Source organism: Sorex araneus, chromosome 1, assembly GCF_027595985.1.
Source record: "Sorex araneus isolate mSorAra2 chromosome 1, mSorAra2.pri, whole genome shotgun sequence".
NCBI classification, from domain to species: domain Eukaryota; kingdom Metazoa; phylum Chordata; class Mammalia; order Eulipotyphla; family Soricidae; genus Sorex; species Sorex araneus.
In genome coordinates this window covers 417,117,447-417,139,971 of record NC_073302.1, presented here as the reverse complement: position 1 = coordinate 417,139,971, position 22,525 = coordinate 417,117,447, and positions in this window count along the sequence as shown.

Below are 22,525 nucleotides of genomic sequence, written 5' to 3'. Positions count from 1 at the left end.
CATGTTTGCACTATACAAAAAAACAGCAGTTTTTAATTTAATTTAATTTATATATTCATGTATCTTTTATTTCTTTTATATATTCTCTTTTAGTAACTTTTTAAACATTTATATATTTTTGTTTATTTTATTTTATTTTTATTTTCATGAATCACCATGAGATACAGATACAGACTTATAAACTTTCATGATTGCATTTCAAACAATGTTCAAGTACCCATCCATCCACCCATGCCCATTCTCCATCATCAATGTTCCCAGTATCCCTCCCTCCACCCCCACTCCTTCCCACCCTCTGCCTCTGTGGCAAGCACATTCCCTCTTACCATCTCTCTCCTTTGGGGTGTTAGGGTTTCAATACAGGTAATTAGCAGCCATCAGCTTGGTCCATAGTCTACTTTCAGCACGCATCCATCATCCCAAGCGAGCAGAGGGATCTTTTAGATACACAATGAGGTGGTGTTAAGTATAGTCAGCATGCTGTATGTTAACTACCTATCACCTACTTAAGTTATATTATTATTACTTACTTATAACAAAGTTTGTACCTTTGCACATGATTGCTTATTTCCCCACATCACTCCTCCAAATTCTAGTTCTGAGAAGCTACCAATATGTTTCTTTTCTATAATAATATTTTTTCACATATAATTAGATATTGCAGAATTTCAGCATTTATCTTCCTTTTATGTATTTTACTTAACAAAAATTCCCAAGAGTCCTTATTGTTTGAAAATGGCAAAATTTCCTTCATGTTGTGATTGAATCATTATTAGTCATTTTTGTTATCCATTCATCTGTTGGTGGCTATGGGTTATTTCCTTCTCTTGGCTACTATAAATAATGTGACAATGAATATAGAAGTGCTGAGAATTTTTAAAATGTGAATTTTGTCTAATTGGGCTGATCCAAGTGAAACTGCTGAATCATATAGTTCAAATTCTAATGATTTAACCTAACTAAATTCCATAATGTACACAAACTTACATTGACACCAACAGTGCATAAAAGTATCCTTGTATCCATATATTTTCTAACACGTTTAAAAAATTTTTGGTGAGAGGTGTTCTAACCTGTGAAGGAATAACTCATTGTGGTTTTGATTTGTATTTTCCTGATAATTAATACTGGTGAACACCTCTTCCTATATCTATTTTCTTTTCATATCTGTTCTTTAATAAAATTTCTATTTAATTTTATTGTCTTATTTTAATCTTATTATTCAGCTTTTATTGTCTAATTTGAGTTGTGTAGGTTCTTTCTATTTGGAGAATAGTAACATCTATCAGATATATGATTTACAAGTATTTTTCTCCTATTTTGTATATTACATTTTATTTTGTTCATGGTTTGCTCTGGTGTGCAAAAAACTTGAAGTTTGGTGTCAGCCTAATCATCTATGCTGACTTTTGTTTTGGGTGTCAAATAAAAAAAAATAAAATCATTGCCAACATTAGTATCAAAGAACTTATTCTCAGTGTTTTCTTATATTCACTTGTATCACTTGTAGTCCCGTTGATTTTCAATTTGCTTGAGCAGGCACCAGTAATGTCTCCATTTGTCCCTGTCGTGTGCTAGTGCAGTACAATGATATCTGCTTGCTGCAGGAACAGAAAGTGCCGAAAACATTCATTCAGGGATTTGACAAAGAAATCTGACCATCTAGTTGGTGGGCGGCCACCAGGTCTTCTGACATCCCGTGGAATCCAGTCTGTAACTGCTCTAGTCCAGCGGTCATCTCTGAATTGCATTACATGACCGGCCCATCTGATTTTTGATGCCTTGGCAAACGAGACAGCGTCCCTGATTTTTGACCATATGATGGAGGTCAGAACTCCAGATTCCTTCTCTCACTTGAGTGGGACATGATATTCCCAGCATAGCTTGCATAGGGCCCAGGTCTCTTAGGCATATGTTAGTGCATGAAGGACAGTGGAATCGAAAAGCTGTGCCTGGAGTCGAAGGTTTTTTGTTCTCTTAATCACTTCTTCGATGCTCTTGAAGGCATTCGATGCTGCTCTCTTCCTCCTGCGCAGTTCTGGCACAAAGTCATTCCTCACATTGATTTCTTGACCCAGGTACACATAGTTGCTGCATTCAGAGATGTTCATTCCATTGAGATCAAATGGAGCCTCAGGGACCAGTTCGTTTTTCATGAACATCATCATGTTGAAATTCAGCTGCAATCTGACCTTTCCACACTCGTGGTCGAAGTCGGCCAGCATTTGTGCCACTTGGCTAATGTTTGGTGTTATGAGAATGATGTCATCAGTGAAGTGGAGGTGGTGTAATTGCCGACAATCTTTCTTCACTCCCATTTCTTCCCATTCCAGTCATCACATGATGTTCTCTAGGGCGGCACTTAAGAGTTTCGGTGAAATGGTATCACCCTACCGCACCCCTCGCTTTACGTCAATGATCACTTCCTTGTAGAATGGTGAGATTCTGGTGGTGAATCCTCAATACAGCTCGTGGAGGATTTTGATATACTGAGTTTGGACGCCTTGTTTGGCCAGGGCTTCAGTGACCGCCTCGGTCTCAACAGAATCAAAGGCCTTCTTTAAGTTGATGAATGTTAGACAGAGCGGCTTCTTGAACTCTCATGAAACTTCAATGAGTTTGGTCACTGTATGGATATGGTCTTTCCTGCTGAATCACTTTCAGAACTCGGTTTGCTCACATGGTTGTCCTTCATCTAGTGTTCTGCCTATTCCTTTTGAGATGAAACAAGTGAACAACTTGTAGATGACAGACAGCAGGCAGATTGGGCAATAGTTGCCGATGTCGTGGATGTCTCCCTTCTTGTACAACAGAACGGTCCTACTGGTTTTCCACTGAGATGGAACGTTGCATTCAGACAGGTAGTGTGTGAAGAGTTGGGCCAGTGTATTGATGAGTACTGGCGGCAGATTCTTCAGGTGTTCAGGTCTGACCTTGTCCGGACCAGGTTCTGTTTGAGTCTTTACCAATGAAATGGCATGTCGGATTTCAGAAGGGAGAACATTGGGAACGACATATCCATCCTTCGGAATTTGGTATGTGGGCAGGTGGACATGGCTGTCAAAAAGATCCGAGAAGAAGAAAATATCTGAAAAAATCTCGGGGACGAACTAGACTGCCAAAATGAAGAAAGACTTAAATGATTGTCTGTACTTTCAATGCACAGTCACTGGCGTCAGAAGCATCCATCGAGGACCTGATGGTGCAAGCGCAGAAGATCAAGTACGACATCATTTGTCTGACCAAAATGAGGAGACATCAATCACATCACGCCATTTTCAACACTGGAGAAGAATTGTTCCTTGGAACATGTTATAACAGAGGCGTTGGTGGTGTTGGTGTCCTTGTCAACACAAACTTGGACATGACCATCGATTCATTTGAAGGCCTAACAACCCAAATTGGACGATTACACTTGAATAGATGCGGCTCACTGCCTGCAGTTTCTATCTTCATCGTCTACACACCAACTTCCAACTACGATGAAGAAGAAATTGAGAGGTTCTACATGGAACTGGAGAAGTTCTATAAAGAAGACCAAACCTTCTACAAGATCATTGTTGGTGATTTTAATGCTAAGATAGGTCAGAGAAGGTCGCCCGAAGAAATCCACATTGGGACACATGGAATAGAATGGAACAATCAGGGTGAGAGACTGTCTGAATTTATCATGTCGGCCAAGACCATACAGGGTAACTCACAGTTCCAGAAGGCCGAATCTAAAAGCTGGACATGGGAGTCTCTCGGTGGACAGTTCCACAATGAAATTGACCACATCATATTCAATTGAAGATTTTGCCTGACCAATGTTGCTGTTGTCCCAAAATTCCAAACAGGATAGGACCATCATCTCCTTCATGCAAAATTCTACTTCACAGAGCGGGGAGAAAAGTCTGCAAAATTTAAGTCTAAGAAGGCAACTCCCAGAATGACCACCAACTGGGAGCTCGTTGGCACTATTGCAGCAATGTGGGAAGATGCCGTCCTTGACAATATCAACAAGGAATACAATCGACTGGTTCCGCACCTCCATGTCTGTGGAAGAATGCTGAGAGTGAGAAAGCCACAAACAGACGCCTGTCTTCAGAAACTCTCGAGCTCATTCGTCAACATGCTTTGGCGTGAGCATCAGGCAACCACAAGCTAACGTCCGAACTCACAAATTTGTGCAGAGATGTGATAAAGAAAGACCTCAAAGAGAGAAGAGCAGCAGTATTGACCCATGCAGCAGAAGCCAGGAAAAGTCTTCTCAAAGCTCGCCTGTCCTTTGCCAACTACAAAACCAAGATGACCGCCCTTGACGTCCCAATGGATCTATCACATCCTCCAGAAAGGAAATGGAGAGGATTATTCATGAATTCTTATAGGAGTTTAGTGGTTTTAAATCTTAACTTCAAGTCTTTTATCTATCTTAAATTGAATTTTATAAGTAGTATTAGAGATTCAGTTTTTCTCTTTTGCATATGTTGCATTGAGTGCACAATATATGCTACAACATATATGTAAATTATACTATAGATGACATAATGTTGCTACAAGTATGTATATGTGAAGTCATGTGTCAAGACTATTCTGTACCTAGGATATATTTAAGTTTAAACTTACATAAGTTTATGACATATAAATATACTTATTTAATAATTTTTCTAAGATTTTTCTAAATTTTAATTTTTAGTTTCTCCCAAAACAATTTACTGAAGATACTAGGCTTTCCCATTAAATTTTTTCCTGGTTCCTATTAACCAGTTTATTTCTGTACTCTCTATTCTGTTTCATTTTTTTATGCATTTATTTTTAATGCCAAAAACACATGCAGTTTTAGTTAGTTTAGGTTTGTAGTAAGGTTTGAAGCCAGTTGGAGCTATCTATTTCAAAATTGCTTTAGCTATATAAGATCTTTGAATGTTTCCATACAAGCTTTGACTTGATGACTTTTTATTTTATGAAAAACTCCATTATGATTTTGATAGGGAGGACATTAAAATATGTAGGTTGCTTTGGAGATTATAGACACTTAAAGAATATTCTAATTCATGAGCACAGAATATGTTTAGATTTATTTCTTCACATGAAATGTTTTCTTTCTGAATTTATTTTGTCATTCTTCCAGTATTAAAGCTTAAATCATTGTATGCTGTCATCTCATTGTTCACTGATTTGCTTGAGTGGGCACCAGTAACATCTCCATTCGTCCCTGTTGCGTGCTAGTGTATCCCAATGGTGTATTTGGGGGCTCTTTTAGGGCCAGGGGTATGAGGACCATCATTGTTACTATTTTTGGCATACGAGTACGGTACGCCACAGGTAGCTTGCCAGGCTCTTGCCATGCTGGCGCAATAGAAGTTTAAACAATTGAACAAATTTCTCTCCCAATTAATTTTGTTACTGTGTTCAGCTTCATCAAATTTAGTGTCCTAAAATGAAAATCTTTTCAATCTGTTCTGTTGCTTAAAAGTTGTAGTGGTACACTTTTGACTTCAGAATCATGCTTCAGTACTCCTATATTTGGCCTTTAAATTTTTTTCTAGATTTCCCTTGCTTAACTCCAAATGATTTTTCAGACACTACGAAAAATGTTTTTCTTAAATGCATTGTATAGTTCCCATGTGCCTAAGAACCTTCAATTCCTTCCCAATGTACCCAAGAGATTAAATTTAAATTTTAAAAATAAATGATATATTAATATATGCATATATGTGCATTTGTATACATATATATGCATACACATATTTTATATAAATATATTATATATACACATACACACACATATATATGTGGATATATATGTATATATACATATACATATATATATATATATCTCCAAACTTCTTCCAATTGACTCCAAGGCACAGAATAATTGGTCCCTTTTCTAGGACTATAATTATGTTCTATACCACTCTGCATTTCTCATTATATTTTCATCACACAATTCTTTCAATTAATTTTAAAAAGTTATGTTCTTTTACTTTTCAAACTCCCTGAAATAAACTAATTTTCCAACTTGAATACTATGCTCATCTCTGTGTTACAGGCTTAATTCCTCTTATTTTTGTCTCAGACAGCCCTCCCTTAACTGTTCTACTAAAGCTAGTTCATTTTCCTTTATACCAGTTTTTTTCTTTCCTTAGTAATACCAATCTTAATTTGTATGTACTTTCCTTGCATTTCCCTCTACATTCTCAATTAGTGCAATGCCAAATAAGAGGAAGCCAGTTTTCTGCCTTTTCATAATCCCATTCAATACCCCAGTTCTTTGAAATTTGACTGCCATCTAACTTTGTGAACTAACAAAAAAATGCTGTACTCTATAGATATATATAGATTTAGATATAGTGCATGTGCAATGCTAACTAAATTCTGAGAATATAGCAACAGTTATAAAAGGAACTATGAATTATTTCTAGTAAGGAAAATATATTAAGTAGAGAATTAGTTTGTTTTTATTATATATAGAGGTTAATTTCCAAAACATTTCTGTCAAAAATTAATTAAAATTAATTAATTGAAAGAAGTTTTAAAGAATAGAATCACTGTCACTGTCACTGTCATTCCATTGCTCATCGATTTGCTTGAGCGGGCACCAGTAACGTCTCCATTGTGAGACTTGTTATTACTGTTTTTGGCATATCGAATACGCCATGGATTGCTTGCCAGACTCTGCCATTCGGGCCAGATACTCTCGGTAGCTTGCCGGGCTCTCCGAGAGGGGCGGAAGAATCAAACCCTGGTCTACCGCGTGCAAGGAAAATGCCCTACTTGCTGTGCTGAATACCAGTGGAATATTATGTAGGGTTGGAAAGAACAAAAGCATGAAATTTCTCATAGATTTGATTAAACCAGAGGGCCTCATAAACTGAGTGACTTGTTCATACTCCAGAATCAGATCCTGATTTCATAGACTCCTTGCATTGCTTTCTTGATTTCTATATCATTAATTTCTGTTTCAGTTTATATTATTTATTTTCTACTACTTTCTTGATCCATTTGTTGTTCCTTCTTCAAGTGTTTATAACATGTGCTTAGGGTTTTGATTTGAGCTATTTCTTCTGTTTTATAGCTATATAAATATTTGAGCTATTCATATAGACCTATAAATTTTCCTCTTAGTAGAGATTTTGCTATGTCCCATAGGTACTGATAGTTTGTTTCTTCATTCTAACTAGTACCAAGTATATTTTTATTTCTTCCTTGATTTGCTATTCTATCCATTTGTTATTTATCTGCGTTTTGTTTTGTTACCAGTACAGTTTTGACACACATTCTTTTAATGGTTAATTTCTACTTTCATGGCACTGTGGGCTGAGAGGTATGATTTCTATATTCATAAATATGCCTGATTTGATTTCTATATTCATAAATTCATGCATGTTTGAGTGATGCTTAAGTATATGATCTATACTAGAGAGAGAATGTTTCATATGTATTAGAGAAGAATGTGGATTCAGTTTTTGGTGGAGAGACTGCCCTATACATGTCAATCAATCCCAGTTCTTTTAAATCTTCACTTAGGAATCTTGGATCTTTACTAATATTCTGTCCAGGTGATCCGTCTACTGGTTAAAGTAGCGTGCTGAAATGTCAATATTATTGCATTTCACTCAGTGTACTTCTTTAGGTGTGTGAGTAGAAGCTTTAAGAACTTCAGCGTTCCTTCAATGGGTACATAGATGCCGATAAGTTAAAACTATTGCTCCCTTCACCAATGAAGTGTCTATTTCTATTTCTAGTTATGTTTCTTAGGTTGAATCCTATTTGTCCTGGTATAGATATTGCTTTATTATATCTTTTTTTTTGGTCTACCATTAACTTGTATAATTGTTTTCCATGGACTGGAGCACAGCGGGTAGGGCATTTGACTTGCAGCCAACCCGGGTTCGATTCCTCCATCCCTCTCATAGAGCCCAGCAAGCTACTGAGAGTATCCTTCGAGCACGGCAGAGCCTCGCAAGCTACCTGTGGTGCATTCAATATGCCAATAATAGTAACAAGTCTCACAATGAAGATATTAATGGTGCCCACTGTAGCAAATCGATGAACAATGGGACACTGCTGCTACAGTACAGTTGTTTTCCATACTTTCACTCAGATAGAATTTAGTCATTGAATTTAGGTCTTTCTTCTAAGCAGAAAATAGATTGATTTTGTTTCCTGATTCATCCCACAACTTTATGTCATTTGATGAGAAAGTTTAGACCATTGACACTCAGAGAGATTATTAATAAAAAGTCTGTGCTGTCATTTTTCTCTGTGTGGTATAGTTATTTTGGCAACTGTTCATTTGCTTTTTTTATATGACTTTTCAGTAATTTTTGCAGGGCTGTTTTAATTATAGCAAATGTCACCAGCTCCTGTTTGTCTGAGAACATTTCTGTCCTTCCTTTAAATCTAAATGACAACTTTTCAGGATAGTTAATGCTAGATTGAAAGCCTTTTTCATTCAGTATTTTTAATAAATCATACCATACTTTTCTTGCATGCGTAGATTCATACGAGACATCTGTTCTTATTCTATATTATTTCCATTGTATTTAAGCTTTATCTTCGCTCTTGATGCCTTAGGCAATCTGTTTCTCTTTGGATTTTGCCATTTTTATTACCTTGTGTCTTCAAGTTGTTTTGAGTCTATTTTGCGTGGTAGTCTTTGCCCTACTCTAATCTGTGCAGAAGTCTTCGTCCAGTGACTAGGGAAGTTCTGAGTTACTATTTATTATATCAGTCATCGTTCATTTTTCTGTTTTTTTCTCTCCTCCCGGTATGCCTATAATTTGGAAATTATTACTCATTCACTAAGCAGCTTACGTTCTTTTATATGATTTTACTTTTTTTTGTCATTTGTCACTTCATTATTGCTGCTGGTTTGTATTTTGTCTTCAAGTTCTTTATTCAGGATTGTGTTACTGTGCCTTGCTAGGATTGTGTTACTGTGCCTTGATAATGTATTCTTTAGCTTCCTAATTCTATTTGTATGGATTCTTTTGCACTCTGAATCATTTATCTTTGAGCTGATTGAATTTCTATTTGAGTGGTTGCTTAATTTCCATTGCCATTGCATGGCGTGTTGATTTGAGGTTCTCCTCAATTGAGGCTTAAGAATTTTTATGAAATCAAAGACTTGCCAGAACTTCCATCCCTGTCTGCTAAATGCAGCTGAATTCCTTTGTTTCTCCATTATTCGTAGATGTTTGAGGATACTAATAGTAGAGCTTTTACTCCTGATTATTTGAGTACTGATTTTATCTGCTAGTTTACATCAAGGGGCTACTGTTTATGCCACTGTTATTTTGACTATTTCCATGACCCTGTAAGGGTATTTCAGAGTCAGGCAAGTATAGATCTAGTTCCGCTTAGTTTATTATTAGATCATTTATGAGGTTAGGCCGGTACTGAATTAAAACTGTAGTTTCTCATGAGCCCTTTGAGTATGTAAGTGAGCAAAGCTGCAATTCACACTGCTCCTCGTGTCTGAGTGGTCACTGGGGCAGGGCAAGTTAACAATTTGGGAGAAGTTGAAAAGATTTGTTACGGGTCCCCTTCACATACCTAGTTGTATTAGAGTTGGCCTCAGCCGACACCGCACCCTAATCAAAGTAACTTTTAAAAATTACTTTTTTAAAATTAAAAATCACTGTGGTTTCTATTATGACCTTGTGATTTCTGTTAGACAGTTAAAAACAATTATGTATACATAAACTAGAAATTTCACGTTGTGTGGATTTAACTGCATGAAACACTGAGATTTTAACATTACCACAAAACCTATAAAAACTAATTCTTATGATATTATACAAAGTGTTTATTTGCACGTGTAAAACTCACTTTTCTGAGAATATAACTCTCTGGCTCAGGAATTTATAAAAACATAAAAATATATGGTCTATATTGATGGTTTTGTAAGTCCCCGCAAAAAAATTTGGAGTTTCTGGCCCCACTGAGATCTATAGTAAAGTCTCCATTTTATTTTCTTATTGTGGAAAATACATAAAACCTATTTTTTTTCTCACCCACACCTACCACTGATCATTCCTTTAGAAAAGGTCATTTTTTCCTTTAAAGTGCATGATCTGAAGAGACTAAGGGGCTAATGAGGACTTCCTTACCCCCCAAAGACCATGCCCCCATTTTTCCCTTCCATGTTGGATTCCAAAAAATGCTTTGGCAATGGCCCTAGTGACATTTTGTTATTTGTTCTGTGGACATTTGGTGCCTGAAATAACTTGAATCGGTGTACATTTGGGGAGAGGGTCTCTTTGGAATAAAATGTTTCAACATTAGAGAACCATAGCAATAAAACATAAAGATTCACACCCCTCTTAAAGAGTGGTCATAATTTTTAATTAGTTGATAATTTAAAAGCCCAAGGCAACTTTAAGTTTTTCACTGCTGAAGAGACACTGATTTACAAAGCTTTAGTACAGAAGCTCTTTTGACAAAATAAAGTGATTTCAAAATATATATATATATATTTTAATTTTTTATTGAGTCACCATGTGGAAAGTCACAAAGTTTTCAGGTTTAAATCTCAGTTATACAATGCTCAAATACCCATCCCTTCACCAGTGCTCATATTCCACCACCAAGAATCCCAGTATAGCTCCACTATATATATATATATACATATATATATTTAATATATATTAAAAAATATATATATTTTTAAATGTAGGAAAATAAGAATTTTCAATAGTTAGAAAATAGCTATTCCTAAATACCCCCTAGCTCTTTTTTATGTACTCTGAGAATAAAATATCTCTCCATCGTGTTTGAATTTTTCGATGAGCATGCCTATTCTTGCTCACATGGTTTTCCTTCATTTAGTGTTCTGCCAATCTTATTCAGGATGACTCGAGTGATCAACTTATAGATGACAGACAACACATTTAGCTCAGGCTATAGTTGCCAATGTCGTGGATGTCTTCCTTCTTGTACAACAGAACTGTCCTGCTGGTTTTCCATTGGGACAAAACCTTGCATTCAGACAGATAGCATGTGAAGAGCCGAGCCAGTGCATTGATGAGTACAGGCAGCAGATTCTTCAGGTGTTCACGTCTGACCTTGTCTGGACCGGGTATTGTACACTTCTTTACCAATGAAATGGCGTGTCAGATTTCGGAAGGGAGAATGCAGAGAATGACATATCCATGCTGAGGAATTTGGTATGGGGGCAGATGGATGTGGCTATCAAAGAGATGCGAGTAAGAAATCATGGATAACCTTTTCCATTGCCCTTCTGGAAGAAGTGATAGATCAGTCAGGATGTCAGAGGGCAGTCATTTGGGTCTTATTGTTGGCGAAGGACAGGTGCGTGTTGTGAATACTTTTCCCGGCTTCTGCCGCATAGGCCAACACTGCTGCTCTTCTCTCTTTGAGGTCTTCCTTTATCACTTCTCTGCACAGCTTTGCAGCTCGAATGTTAGCTTGTGATTGCCTGAGGCTCATGCCAAACCACATTGGCAAATGAGCCCGAGAGTATTCGAAGACAGGAGACTTTTTGTGGCTTTCTCTCTGCATTCCTTGCACAATAGTGGAGGTGCTAAACCAGTTGATTGTATTTCTCATCCATGTTGTCAATGACAGCATCTTCCCATATTGCTGCAAAAGTGTTAAAGAGCTCCCAGTTGGTGGTCGTTCTGGGAGTTCTCTTCTTAAACTTTGCAGCCCTTTCTCCCCACTCTGTGAAGTAGAATTTTGCATGAAGGAGATGGTGGTCTGATCCCATTTGGAGTTTTGGGACAACAGTGACATCGGTCAGGCAAAACTGTCAATTGAATATGATGTGCTCAATGGGAGTGAAGATAGACGGTCCGCAACCACCTCCGCTTCACTGATGATATTGTTCTAATAACACCAAACATTAGCCAAGCTGCACAAATGCTGGCAGACATCACTGTCATCCAGTTGCTCATTGATTTGCTTGAGCAGGCACCAGTAACGTCTCCATTGTGAGACTTCTTGTTACTGTTTTTGGCATATCGAATATGCCACGGGTAGCTTGCCAGGCTCTGCTGTGTGGGCAAGATACTCTCAGTAGTTTGCTGGGCTTTCTGAGAGGGACAGAGGAATTGAACCCAGGTCAGCTTCGTGAAAGGCAAAAGCCCTACCTACTGTGCTAAATGAAAAATAGCCAAACATAAATCATAATACCTACATGCACCGCAATTCTAACCCTAAAACCAATGTTAACACTAACATTAACTTTAGCTTAACCTGTCCTTATTCCAGGTTTACCCTTCTAAAACTCCTAAATTTAACACTGCCTTACATACAATATTAATGTTTTTACTTTGAGCATAGTCAAATCTAAGCCCTAAACCTAGAGCAAAACCTATCCTAACCCTTATTGATATTGGTTTTTAACTTTGAACAGAACCAAACCTAAAATCTCAAACTAAACCTAAAAATCAGCCTAAATTTAATAACTGCCATCTATCCTACCTTCACTATCAACTTTAAGCATAGCCAAAACTAATGGAACATAAAATCTAACCCTCGCTATAACTTTAAATCTAGACCTAATTCCGGTCACTTACCTCCCCCCCAACCCAAGTATGGTAAAACATACTCATTAAACTAAATTACACAATAGCCCTACACCTAATTTTTGCTTTCAACTTTAAAAATAACCAAAACTAAATTCCAATTCTATAACTAGCCCTAATTTCATACTAACATTAACCTTAACCTTATACCCCCCTCAACCAAGCATAGCCAAAATCTTCCCAAATTTAAATATCACTCTACACTAACCTATAATTTTAAACTAATACAATTGTACTAAATTATTAATATAAGATGATCTTCAGCTGGAGCAAAAATTTTTCATTTTCCACAAATTTTTTTTGATTGAGTGCAAGTGTGTTTTTGTGAATGTGCATGAGACAACAGCATTAGAAAATGGTCTTTTGTGGAAACACACCAAGATGGAAGTACTGTTTAGTTGAACAAATATTGAACATAGAAGAAATAAAAGTTTCATTTCATCTGTGTTGCTTTTGTTTTTTTAAGAAAAAAATTTGGAGGTGTTGGAATGATAGCACAGTGGGTAGGGCGTATGCCTTGCACATGGTTGACCTGGGTTTGATTCCCAACAACCTAGATTCCCAGAATCCCATATGGTCCCTCAAGCACTGCCAGAAGAAGTTCCTGAGTGGAGAGCTAGGAGTAATCCCAGTGCATCGCTGGGTATGACTCAAAAAGCAATATATATATAGTTCATATATATTCATATATATATATATATTGTTCACTGATTTTCAGCAGATTACTGAGCCATTTTCATTTCTTAAATTTAATCTTATATTGGGGGCTGGAGCGGTAGCACAACGGGTAGGGCATTTGCCTTGCACGAGGCCAACCCTGGTTTGAATCCCAGCATCCCATATGGTCCTCTGAGCATCCCCAGTAGTAATTCCTGAGTGAAGAGCCAGGAGTAAGCCCTGTGCATCACTGGGTGTGACCCAAAAAGCAAAAAAAAAAAAAAAAAAAAAAAAATTAATTTTACTTTGTCCAGTGGTAGTTTTCTTTTAACCTATATCTATCTGAACTGTGGTTCTTGAAATTACACAGTATTAATTTTCATTTGAAATCTACATAGTTCAGACTTTCTTAGATTGCATATTTGCATCATTACAATTTTAACTGATAGTCTGAATTAAGCAGAGCAATAGCACAGCGGATAGAGCACCTCTGTCCCTCTCAGAGCGCCCAGCAAGCTACCGAGAGTATCCCACCTGCACAGCAGAACCTGGCAAGCTACCTGTGGCATATTCAATATGCCAAAAACAGTAATAATAAGTCTCACAATGGAGACATTACTGGTGCATGCTCGAGAAAATCGATGAACAATGGGAAGACAGACAGACAGTGCTCTAACTTTAAACCAAGTTCTCTATCATGATTTCTTAATGTAAAATTTGCAATATTGTGTAATATCATAAAACAATCTTGAATAATCTGTTTTATTGTCATTAACTTTAAATGATTCTTATCACTCTTGGAGACCAATGAACAAAGCAAAATATTAAGCTTTTTTTCCCCTTGGAATGCATTGCATTTGGTAAAATAGTATAATGAAAGAAACTGAAGAAAATTCCAATGTAGAAGACACATTATCTCTGTCAAAAATAGAATAATCCTGAAATAAATTGTTCAATATATAAAACAACAAATCTATTTAATTATTTTGCTAATTTGAAGGCAGTTTTGAGTGCTCTAAAATTACATTGATAAAAAGATTTCACTTCTGAGTTTTCAATGAGACAAACTGAGATTTTTAAATTAATACTAAAAGACACAAAGTATATGAAAACTAATTAGAAATTGAACTAAGTAAATTACTTGGAACAAATATTATTTTCACTGTAGAAATAAATGATAGTGAAATGAGGAAATTAAATACAAAATGGCTTTGTATATCTTCAATCAAAAGGTACGAAAAAGTAAAATAGAACTTATAAGAAAGCAGGGAGTTAAGCATATCTATCTGCTCAAATCTTCATTAAAATATTGCAATTCATAAAAAGTTCTAAGGCTACAGTCATGTAGGGAGACAATAGCTCCAAGATTTTATAATAAGTCAAATTGAAGAAACTCAGTTAAAGTTTGTTCATTTCGATATTCAGGGTCTGTTCATATTCTCAGATGTCATGGAAAAACATCAATAATAAGTCAAAAGTTACAAATGAAAGAAAATTTAGCATATATTCTTTGAATATTTGAATAGCAATAGAGATTGCTCAGGGATTAGAAGGAGGAGTACTCGGGATTATGAGTTATAGTGAAATTATTTTTAGTTTTAAAATATTCCCCATTTTATTCCCGGTCTCAAGACTAATATATTTAGGCTAAATTTCAATATATGTATCACTAGTTAAGATTTCTGATTTTGAATCACAATATTAGACTTAGTATTAGAAATTACTAAATCTACTCGACAGCGCAGAACATAGGGTGTGGCTGACCCAGGTTTGATTCCTCCATCCCTCTTGAAGAGCCTGAGAAGCTACCGAGAGTATCTTGCCCACACAGCAGAGCCTGGCAAGCTACCCATAACCATTTCAATATGTCAAAAACAGTAACAAGAAGTCTCACAATGGAGACGTTACTGGTGCCTGCTCGAGCAAATCAATGAGCAATGGGGTGACAGTGATACAGTGAAACAGTGATACTCAATCTGATAATGAATTTTCTGTAGTCCTGGCTTTCTTTAGTGTCGGGCCACAGACCTGTGTGTGGGTAAGACTCCTGTGCTGAGTACTTTGTCACTGTCTGGGTATTCTACCCCTGCTTGGTCCTGCTTGCCTGCTTGGCATTTGAGTTCTACTTGGTACTTCAGCTTACCTGGGCATTCAAAATCTGCCTGTATCCTGCCATCTGTCCTTATGAGCAAACCCTACCTAATCTTGCAGTCCATCTTTGCAAAAGTGAGTATTCGAAGAGAGTCTAGCTGGGAGACTTTATTTTACCCGTTAATTCCTACACCCAACTATCCCATGATCTAATTTGATTGTATGTCTTTTTGATGAGCAAGATTTAAGCTGACCACTGTTCACAATAGCCAGAATCTGGAAACAACCCGAGTGCCCAAGAACAGATGACTGGTTAAAGAAACTGGTACATCTACACAATGGAATACTATGCAGCTGTTAGGAAAGATAAAGTCATGAAATTTGCTTATAAATGGATGGTCATGGAGAGAATCATGTTAAGTGGAGTGAGTCAGAAAGAGGGACAGACATAGAATGACTGCACTCACTTGTGCAATATAAAATGTAATATGAGACTAATACCCAAGGACAGTAGAAACAAGGGCCAGGAAGATTGCTCCACAGTTGGAAGACTGCCTTATGAGCTAGGGGAGAGGGCAGCTGGGAGAGAGAAGGGATCACTAAGTCAATGACGTTTGGAGGGATCACTCAGGATGGGAGATAATGTGCTGAAAGTAGATAAGGGACCAAACATGATGGCCTCTCAGTATCTGCACTGCGAATCCTAATGCTCATAAGTAGAGAGAAAGTAAGAGGGAAATGCCTTGCCTTGCATGTCTGCCATAGAGACAATGGAGTGATGGGGCACGGGGGGAGGGGAGTGGACATTGGTGGAGAGATGAGTGTTCGATCATTGTATGATTGAAACTCAAACATGAAAGCTTTGTTGCTCGTGGTTTTTCAATTAAAAAAACACAACAACAAAGAAAAATAAGCACTAATTTTCAAAGTTAAAAAAAAAAGATTTAAGCTGACCAACTAAATTTACCTGTGCTCTGCTCTTCCACTCCACTGGAAAACACTCCACCTTGCCTTGCATGTGGCCTACAATGGTTTAATCTTCTGCATCCCATATGGCTGATACTCAAGCCCACCAGTAATGATTTCTGAGTGTAGAGCCAGGAGTAACTCCTGATTATTGCTGAAGGTGACCCAAAAAAATAAAACAAAACAAAACCGATAACATTGGTGGAGAGAAGTGGACACTGTTGAAGAGGATTGTTGGAACATTGTACACCTGCAATTCAATCATGACTAATATTGTAATTTAATGATTCAATAAAAGTTTATTTAAGGGGCTGGAGCAATAGCACAACAGGTAAGGTGTTTGCCTTGTACGTGGGCCAACCCGGATTTGATTCTCAGCATCCTATATGGTTCCCTGAGCAGTGCCAGGAGTAATTCCTGAGTGTACAGCCAGGAATAACCCCTGTGCATTGCCGAGTGTGACCAAAAAGAAAAAAAAAGTTCATTTAAAATTTGTAATCAAAATACAGTTAAATCCATATAATGTTTGGTTATAAAAATAAGTATTTTTACTAGAGGATGCAAAATGTTATTATCCATATATAATACCTTTTTTTGGCCTCTGTTTATCTTCATTTTGTAGAAGAACAAAACTACACTGAAAATTTTTGTGAAGAAGTCTTAAGCAAATTATATTTATAATCTTATCCTTGTATATCCAAATCTTCTGCATAATTCCATCTTTCACTTATCTTGCAAAATTTTCATTGACTTTATATATATATAATTCTAGAAATGAGCTCAAGACTAAAATGATACCATCTTTAATTCTATTATGTTAATAATAAACTACCTTATGTTGGCAAAAATTTTCATTTAACTTTGTTTATTTGAAAAAAACACAATAACTTTGTGAAAGATAATGAAAATAGAAAACAGAGTTTAACAGATGACAGGCATAATTTCTCAAAATCCAAATTGCAAAGATGAAAGTAGAAATTGAGATTTTCTTGTCCTAAATCTGATAACTTCAATATATATCTCACTTCTTGTTAACATGCAAAAATGTCCAACAAGATCAGGAGCAGTAATTGAAATATGCCTCAAAATCTTATTATTTTAGATTTGCAAACTTTGTTCCAAACAAAATATTAATATTTTCACAAAGTATTAGCACAGTAACTACATTATATGGTAAATTATAGTATTAAATATATATTAATGAATACTCCGGTTAGCAGACCTTTTCCAATATTTAAATCTAATCCTGAATATCAATGGAAGTACTTAAGATGACTATTCTAGTTTGTCCTTATTATAAGCTTCAAGATGGTATTGAAGTCTTTATTAAGTTCCCCAAGAAAATCCGTTTACTCCTTCTTTACCCAATCACAGCAAGATAGCACTTTGTATGCTATTTCTACTATTGCATATTATCCTGTAGTGAAACTCATCTTTGTCCCCAATATAAAGGCAGATCTCTCAATTATTCAAGTACTATGTATCTTTCATTTATGCCTTACTCTATATCATGTCATTTTTTTCCTAGAAGTCTAAAGCAATGGGTCAGATGTGGTGAGGGTCCATTCCAAAAGATTTAGAATCATTTCTTTGAAACAAAGTTTTTAGTCACTTGATTTACAATACTGTCAATGACCGAGCTTTATGTGTACGCTATTCCAACACTGTCTTCTCTCTCAGTGTCCATTCCTCTCCACTGTTTTCCAGAGACTCCTCTTCAAACCATTCTCACCCTATTTCCTTATTACGGTGAAGTACATTCTGTAGATCAGTTCACAGATTCTGCTAATTTGAGCCCTTTGTTAGGCCTTACTTCTCCCACATATGAGAGATTCATTCTGTATCTGTCCCTCTCCTTTCAGTGACTTCCATCAACACGATTCCTTTATTCATAGCATAAATTGCATGATTTCATCTTTGCTCAGAGTGGAGTAGTAATCTGTTGGATATCTATACCATAATTTTTTAATCCAGTCATCTATTCTTGGACACTTAAGATCTTTCTGGACTTGGGGTATTATGATTATTCAGAAATATTCTCAGGTTCCTATTAAAAACCTTCCCTGCTTATTTTAAAAATTGAGAAGGATAAAATTGACCCTACTTTTTAAATTTATAAAATCTATTATTTATCATTAAATGTTCCCTGTTCTTATTTGAAGATATACCATAAATCCTATCTACCAAGAAAACATAACCTTGATTATAAATTATTCTCTGTCTTCTACAATTTGTTGTATTTCTTCTTATTCCAAGATATATACTATACATATACTAGCCGAGAGAGACTTCTAAGATCTCAGGGAAAGGACGAATGGAGAGGTTACTGAGCCCACTCGAGAAATCGACGATTAGCAGGGATTTCGTGATTCGTGATACTATACATAGGTAGTATTTCTTTACTCAGGATGACTCAATTAAATCAATACAGAGTGACGATATTCAAAATTTTTAACAATTTAGAGCCATGCATGCGACTCAGTGGTATTTTATTTTTTCTTCTGTGAAATCCTGAATACATGTCCAAGTATATTAAAAGAATACTTCTATGTATTATGTGTGTATGTGTGTCTGTGTGAGACAATCATAACAAAGCTAAATCTATGAGAATTGAACACTAAACAAAATGTCAGCCAAACGTAGGTGCCAGTTGCTAATAAGATAGCTTTCCAAAATAGATTAGAAATATAAAGAGAGAGTTGGAATAAAGGAAATTGTTTATGAATTCATGATGAGTCTCTTGTTTTACTTGGGCATTTTTGTCTGCTTGGTTTTTAGTCATACCCAGTGGTACCCAGAGTTACTCCTGATGTGCAGAGCAAGTGCCCTTACCCACTATACTATCTCTCTGGCTTGTTGAGTCTTTAAGAAAACACAAAGTAGACCTGGGTGGTCAAAAGGCAATTCGTCAAGAATCTAATAACAATCAAATTATTATTACTTTGACACATGATTAAGATAACTACTTCGGGAAATTTTCCTGAAAGTAAAATACCAAGGAATTCCCAGTCCCATCCAATATTTAAAACTGCAGCATGCCAAGTTAGGACTCATCCAACATGGCACTGTCCAGCTGAATCAGTGTTCAGTAACATGACATAGCTCAAGAACTTCTTGAGCAAAGGATCCAATCAAAAAATAACACTTATTAACTGAAACCGACAAGATGAATAACCTCAGGATGGAAATGCCACAACACAGTTATTGCAAAATCACCACCTGGACTCAAATCTAGGCCAGTGGACAATCATTTTATACACAATCTAAAATGTTAATATCACACCTCATTGTTTATTGATTCTCTTGCAGCTGAAGGGCCAAACAAATGAAAGGAAAACAGGGACTATATTTTAAATTATCAATGCAGACACTTCCTTTCACTGAATATAAAGCAACAACAAAAAGAGTCTATCATTGAATACGAATTAGGTGAACACAGTGACAGTTAAGACTCTTTTCCCTTACAGCTTGCAATGACAGCTTTGCTTTTTTTAGGTTGGCAAAGCATTGCTTTTGTTTCTGGGTAAATTGCAGTGTTCACTTCTATTTATGCTAATTTATATTTTTCATTCACATCATGACACTAAACAGAGGATGATGTCTTAGACATAAATATTATTTCTATGTAATGAATTAAAACAGGAAAGCATAAGAATATAAAACAATCAATATCTCCAAAAGAAAAAAGGTGAAATAAACAAGAAAAATCAATTTTTCATTTTTACAAAATCCCCAGAATTTTTTTTCACAATTTGCTAATAAAGGAACAATAAATTAGTATGATTCTTCAAATTATTCCCTTTATCTCCTAAATTTCATTTTGTCTACAATAAAACTTGACTCTTTCTTACAATATCATAGATAATATATAATATATACATATATATGCATACACAGAGAGAAATATATATAATAAAGCATGCTATAAGAAGGCATCTGAACTCAAATGTGTCCTAAGTTTTTTCTAGTACAAAAATTCTGTGACCTTTTGGCGAGATGCCAACTACTATAAGGCACCTTCTTATACATATATAATTAGCTTGACAGACTCGGTGTTATAAGGTATTTATGGGAAATGAAAAGTGAACAAGACATTTCACATTCTCAGGGATTTTAAAGTTTAATTAAAGGTGAGATGTATGCACTTGAAAATGTAACAACAAGCAATAGCAAATTATAAATGTCATCCAGGAGGTGATGACAGTCTCAATTCCTGACTTCGTTGCTCATTAAGGATAGAGACCAAGAGCATGATGTCAGTTCTAGATAAGATAGTGAAATGTACCCATGTAATCCATATGCCATTTTCTTTAAGGTTCGTATATTGTTAAAGGCTCTCCTCGAACACATGCCTGGAAAATTAGCTAGGAGCTGTCAACAGTGAAGTTATATCTCTAGCAGAACAGTGAATTTTTTTTTTTTTTTTGCTTTTCAGGTCACACACGGTGATGCACAGGGGTCACGCCTGTCTCTGCACTCAGGAATTACCCCTGGCGGTGCTCAGGGGACCATATGGGATGCTGGGAATCGAACACGGGTCGGCCTCGTGCAAGGCAAATGTCCTACCCCCTATGCTATTGCTCCAGCCCCAAACAGTGAATAATTTTTAAAAAACCAAACTAATATTTTCTATTCTTGAAAAACATATTTTCCTCTAATAAAATATATTTATTTATTAGTAAGTCTTGCCTGAGGAATGAAGGTATAATTTTATATTTAAAATTTTGGATTTTTTTCTTATTCATTAAACATAAGATTTTGAGATAATTTAATAACTTGGCTATAAAGTGGAACTTACCAAGGCAGTGATATGTGGGCAGAAGGATGGCAACGGTAATGAAGGAGGGGTATATTTTAGGAAGGAATGCAAAACAATGGTGGACTGCAATGGGTACTCTGGTGGAATGTGGATTTAAATGAGCTAATATGCAGAAGAAATTGGCATGGTTGTTTCTAAGTACAATTTATTCTCATTCTTTTCACTGTTTTGTAAGAGCCAATTACCCAAATTATGTCTATTTACACACACTGTTGCTTTGTTAAAGGAAATGAATGTAGTTGCTATCTACCCTGAAAAAATGGTGGGGGGAGAGAGGAAAGCATATCAATTGTCTTTTTTATTTGAGGATTATATAATTAATTACTATAAATGAGTATTTGATAATGAATATAGATTTATTTCTCCATATTTTGGTGAGTAGAAGTCTGAGATAAGATACCAAAATGTCAGTATCTGGTAAGAGAACACTTCTAGCCTTTCTCCTGTTTTACCCTCACATGTCACTGTCACTATGAGCCCATTGCTCATTGATTTGCTCAAGCGGGCACCAGTGACAACTCCATTGTGAGACTTCTTGTTACTGTTTATGGCATATTAAATATGCCACGGGTAGCTTGCCAGGCTCTCTGAGAGGAGTGAAGATACATAATATATAAATATATCATATAAATTACATACATATCAAATTTACATATTTTATATTTATGTACATCTGTGCATATATAGAAACCTACCTGGTCACCTTGTAGCCTTTTTTGGCCTTTAAACAGATCTAAATCCTTTTTCTCATTCTGGTCACTACTAGATTGATGGGACTATGCTAATTCCAAATACAATACTTATTTTTTGGTCTGATATTATTGAACTGACGGCTGGGTTCCAGGAACATGACCAACCTTGTGAGTAATCACAGGTTAACGGAATGGCCTGCTGGGATGTGGGGAGCTTGAGGAGCTGAACCATATTCCCAACACTGTCAGACATTTGATTCAAGGTCCCCCTTCCATCCTTTCAAACATCTTTCTAAGATTTGCAATTTTGGAATCAATATTATTATGCCAATGGAAAGGGTCAGTGAACCAGCTTGTTATTTTTGAGGTGCAGGGCTGGGCATGGCCGGAAGGAAATCCAGAGCCTGATGCTTGGGGGTTGGGGGTAGAGACCCTTAGTGTGTATTCAAAAAATAAATACAGGGGCCGGAGCGATAGCACAGCGGGTAGGGCGTTTGCCTTGCACGCGGCCGACCCGGGTTCGATCCCCGGCATCCCATATGGTCCCCCAAGCACTGCCAGGAGTAATTTCTGAGTGCAAAGCCAGGAGTAACCCCTGAGCATCGCTGGGTGTGACCCAAAAAGCAAAAAATAAATAAATAAATAAATACAAATCCCGCATCTCTCTCTCTCTCTCTCTCTCTCTCTCTCTCTCTCTCTCTCTCTCTCTCTCTCTCTCTCCCTCTCTCTCTCTCATGGCCACTGGCCATTGGTTGATGAAGGAG